The 5,641-nt window shown below is 33.5% G+C and overlaps 1 pseudogene; it reads right to left on the bottom strand.

The window, feature by feature from the left end:
* Positions 848–5,285, bottom strand: LOC104752639 (annotated as a pseudogene).

Here is a 5,641-nt window from a genome sequence, read left to right as displayed (position 1 = left end):
ATGGTGTTGAGAGAGTCACGAGTTTGTTAGAGTTGTAACAGAAGAGCGAGAGCGTGACGAGAGAGTTAGAGAGAGAGAGAGAGGTTGATTGGGTTGGTGAGTGAGAAAGCTTGAGAGTGGTTCCAAGTGTAATCCGGTGAGAGATTGTAATGATCATAGCTCAAGTTTGAGCCAAGTTATAGCTTGCAGTGTTTTTTCATAAGTGGAATACATATGAATTTGGAATATGGATTACAACTAAGATTGAGCACAATATAGTGTCGTGGAGGAACTTTTCAAAAATTGAGCACAATATGCCGTTGACTGACATATATCGGTTTCTATATGGGAGTTTCTTCGTCGACGAGAAGAAGAAAGCAGCAATGTTTATTTATGCAGACAAAAAAGCGTGGATGAACTACAAAGCTTACATGGTTGGTGAGAATGGATACTACAAAGAAGTGGATCTTAGAGAAAACAAAAGTTGGATACTTATGTGCTCTTATGTTCCAAGTTCGGTGCAAATCTCCAGTAAGGTTCCCAGTACTTTGCAAGAGGCAAAAGACAAAAAGAAAGAGATGATATATTAGTCTATTATACCTTTTTCATTCATATATTTATGCTTTTTTCTTTTTTTTTTTCCTTTCCTCAAGCGTTCTCATCTTTTTAAACAAGACTGTTCAATTTTTTCATGGTTTTCATGATTCTTGAACAGAATCTAGCTTGATTGTTCCAAATTTTAGAATATTGTATCTGATCATCAAATCAATGTACCATAAAGAACTGAAACCTGTGCTTTAAAAGTTCCAGCCGTGTTTGGTTTCTTGATTGTTCCCTTCGCGGAGAATGCAGATAAAGATATATCTTTTTACCAACAATATCTGCAAGAACAAAACCCATCTTCAAACCTATGAAACCGTATCCGATCCCGCACTGTAACCACTCTATTCAACAACTTCGACATGTTTTTATCCAGTTGTGACAATCACTACACATCCGTATATTCTTCTGTATTCTGATTTCTGACCCTGGACTACTCTTCAAGATCACATACGCCAACGCGAGCTTTTCACTGTGGTAATTCAAGTTCTCTTCTTTCTCTTCTTCAGAGACATCCATCAACACCAAATCAGTGTCAGACACAAACCCTTCAGACTTACTTCTCTGTATCAAACCTTCTAATACTTTGTATATAGCCTTTGTTTCTAAATGAGTTGTATCTCCTGCCTTAAACCGATGTATCAATCCTCCAAATTCCACCCAAATCTTTCCTTTGGCTTTACGGATTCCTTCCTTAGTCATCAACTCTCTCACCTTCTGAGCGCTCTGCCGCCATTTCTTAGTGGAGCTGTAGATGTTCGAAAGCAACACATAGTCTCCGCTCTTTGTTTTTGAAAGGTTCTGCATCGCGATTTCTCCTAGCTCGGGGTTCTTGTAAGTTCTTGAGGAACTAAGAAGAGACCTCCATATCACCACATCTGGCTCTATCGGCATTGACTCTATCAACTCATACGCTTCTTTGACCCGTCCTGCTCGGCCTAGCAGATCAACCATAGCCCCGTAGTGCTCTAACTTTGGCTGTATGGAAAACCGCTGACTCATTAGACCAAAGTACTCTTTCCCTTCTTCAAGCAAACCACAATGGCTACACGTTGTTAAAACCCCAAGAAATGTTATCGAGTCTGGTGAAACATGTTCTGCTTCCATCTCTGAAAACACTCTGATTGCTTCTGTGGCTAGTTCCAAATGGATACATCGCTCCATTTAACACTATAGAAAACGTCCCTCGAAGTTTCTATATCTCCACACTTTGCATACACGTCGACAGTTGCAGAAGACAATATTGTATTAAGTTCAATCCCGGTATCAATCATCAAAGAATGCACCCACTTTGCATGGTGCAGGTCTCCAAGACGGGCACAAGCAGCTAAAGTGGAAGCGAAACTAAACTTATTCGGTTTAATATCCGAAAACATAACCTTAAGAGTTTTCAAAGCTTCTTCGTACTGAACATTTCTGACATAACCACCAATCATCAGGTTTCAAGTAATCACATTCTGATCACTAGCGTTACGAAGGACTTTCTTAGCCAAACCTTATTCTCCAATTTTCATAAGACTCTCAATGATTCAGATGTCACGTTGCATCCTCTCACTTTGGGCTAACTTGTCTAATAAAACTCGTTTTTGGTGTTGTCAAAATAAGACATTTGTGTTGATTCTCCAAAACATATACTATACATCCAATTTCTCTAATTTTTTTTAGAGCATATTTTGACAATACCAAAAACATATCTATATATACATTTTTCAAGTACATTTAGCAAATAAATCCTGAAGTTGCCACCTATTTACAAGACTGCCATTATCATTAATTATTAATTTATTTTTCATTTAATTAATTAATATTAAGTTTCTATTTTTGAAAACAAGATTTTCCATCCTAAATAAATTTCCAAAACAAATGAAACCACTTCCTTTAACATTAAATATTAATTTTACAATTGATTTAATTAATATTAAGTATCCAATTTTACAAAAAAAAAATATTTTCTACATACACAAATTTCCTAAACAATCGGTCTAACCAAGAAACAAATTGATTTTCGATCTTAGAGGAGGATATGTGGCCGAGATTTTTGATCTCAACGCATTGATTTCTCCACAAAATAAATGTTCAAAATCAAACATAAAATATATCATTAAAAAACTAACGGTATGATTTTAAAAGGTAACAAACATATTTACCATATTCAATTTGATATCTTATTCAAAGAATAATAATAAAATATAAAAGATATTGCTTGCTTACAGATTTATCTTTATTTTGTATTACGTATTTAAAAATAATTTTTACTTTCACAGGTTTCATATGATGAGTTTTTGCAGATTAAAAATCTTTGAATATGTTGTCTGACCCGCCTAGCATGGTGGGTTTAGAATATAGAACCAACACTAAAACTATTAGTTTATCTCATATATACTACAGATTTGTAATCACAGTTTTGAAAATTAACTTATAAATTATTTAGTATATGAACTACAAAATATTACACATACTATAACACATTTTTAATATTCAAAAAAAAAAAATACACATAAAAATATACACTAACATACTATATAGGCATATACCTCTGTTTAATTCTAGAGAACAAAACGAATATTAAATTTTATATTCTATCTAATAACAAATTTAATGTAATTAGGTTATAAACTTTATAAAACATAAGAAGTAGAAAAAAAATTTTAAACAAAATTCTAAATTAATTAGACAAAAAGTTCATTAATTAAAAATTTGAAAATTAATAAATTAAAAATTATTATTTAAAATACAATAATTTATAACTTAGTCCCGCGGTGTACCGCGGGTGAAATCGTAGTTGTATTGGAAAAGCATATTCAAGGGGCCTTTATTAGTTCATGAATTTATTAATCTTTTCATAAAATAAGAGGTGTGGATTTTTAAATAATAAGTTTACCTATTTGAGTTTTTGTATTTTTTTTTCAATTCCAGTAAAATTCACTGTAAAATCTAAAGTTGATGTTTTAGGATTAAAATGAATAAAATTGGATACTACTCCTTATGTATCATAAAATTGATGTTTTAGGATTTTTTCTTGTATCACAAATGATGATTTCTTTAGTGTATTTAATGCAATTTTATTCTTAGAATCAAATAACTAATTAATGTTTTTACTTTTATAATAAACTAGGAAGCCGACCCACGCGTTACCGCACGGTTAAGTGAACATTTAAAGTTAGATAACATTAATTATTTATTTTTTTATTATAATTCATTGTTGTTTAAGAAAGTTAACATATAATAAGTTTCCTTCATATGAGAAAATTCACTTATGATTGTAATTATTTTCCATTTCTTGTACACATTTATGTACTTAATCCCAACATATTTTTTGTGTTAACCAACTCCCAAACCTCTAAAATTTGTGTATCCCAAATATAGAGGCAGCTCTTCTTCTGATAACTTGTGACATATAAGTAAAACAATTCACTGTACACTTAGGACAAGATATATTAGAGCATTAGCATTATGCCGCATAAGCATTAAGGTGCATAAGCTGTATGCTCTGATTAATATAACCCATTTAGTTGATTGGTATAGCAGTGGAGTATTAGATATTATATTTATATTTAATATATGATAATTAATTTAAAATATAATTTAAATGTGTTTCATTAAAAAATTAATTATCACTCATTGCTATATAATTTTTAAAAATATATTTTACATTTAATAAATTTGATAAATTGTTATATATATAAATGTGTAATTTAATAAATTTTAGTTATATATATTTATAATGTAACACATTAATTACAAATAATTAATATATATTATAAGTTTTTTTTATAAAAGTTTATATCTATATTTACATTTTTAATTTCAATAACTTTTTAAAATATATATAATATAACACATTAAACTAAAATAAAACAATAATATATATATATTTTTTTTTCAACCAAACATTAATAATTAAATTAAAAGAGAACTCCACGATTGGTTGCCCAAACAGGAGGATAAGAGTTTACAAATAACGATTCAGAAGGTAAAGATCTTGAAGACCGAGCAAGACAATCTGCTCTTACATTGATGTCGTGGGAAATCTTGACTAGGGAGAACGATGGGTAGAAGGAGCGGAGCTGCGAGAAATCCTCCAATAAATTCGAGAAAGCGGGCCAATCATCTGGCGACTGCACCATCGCAACCAGCTCTGCACAATCCGTCTCGAAGGCCTGACAACTAACTCCAGCCGCCAGTAAAGACTCTATTGCCCAGATCAGTGCTTGTAATTCTGTATGTAGGGGAGAAAGGCTTCGTCTGAGACTCCGAGCACCCAAAAGAAGCGTGGCATCATCTCCATTGCAGCACCACCAACCCAAACCCTGAAAAGGGTCCGTTCCTTTCCATGAACCATCAACCTGACAACAAATAGAAGAATCCCTCTCCTCCACTAAGGGTGGAGGGAGGAGGTTGCTCACTGTATAAGATTTGGCTTCCTCCCAAATTAATTTATCAGTTGCCGCCTGATCTATAATCTCAATTGGCTCTAGCTCAATACCCTGGAAAACCTTTTTATTCTTGTTTTCCCAAAGTGACCATAAAATCCAGGGGAGAGAAGAGATGATATCAGAAGCCCCGGCTTGAGAAGACGCCCTCCAAAAAATGAAATCTAAATTCGCATAAATAGAGGCATATGGAAAACCTCCTGGTTCCAACTCCCAAATACTGCACGACCGGGGGCAAACAAAAAGTGCGTGGTTAATAGTCTCCATTTCCATCGCCAAACCGCACCGCTTACACAAAACATCACAACGAACTCCCCGATACGCGAGCCGTTCTAACACAGGAAGAGTACCCGACGTAATTTGCCAGAAAAAATGTTGAATCTTCGGGGGTACATCTAATTTTCAAGACTGAGCCCGCAGAGAACTGCACGATGGCCCATACTCCACTTCCGCTATTAATTCCCGGGCTAACCGATAACCTGACTTAACCGAATACTTGCCTGACTTAGTATAATGCCATAATAATCTATCCGGTTGAGAAGTTTTACTAACCGGAAAACTCTGAATAAGTGGTATATCCACGGGATCAAAGAACTCCTCTAGAATAGGCAAATGCCAATCCTTTATAA

Source organism: Camelina sativa, chromosome 2 (assembly GCF_000633955.1).
Source record: "Camelina sativa cultivar DH55 chromosome 2, Cs, whole genome shotgun sequence".
Taxonomy (NCBI): Eukaryota; Viridiplantae; Streptophyta; class Magnoliopsida; order Brassicales; family Brassicaceae; genus Camelina; species Camelina sativa.
The sequence above is the reverse complement of the archived record's forward strand: the minus strand, read 5'-3'. Positions and strand labels throughout refer to the sequence as shown.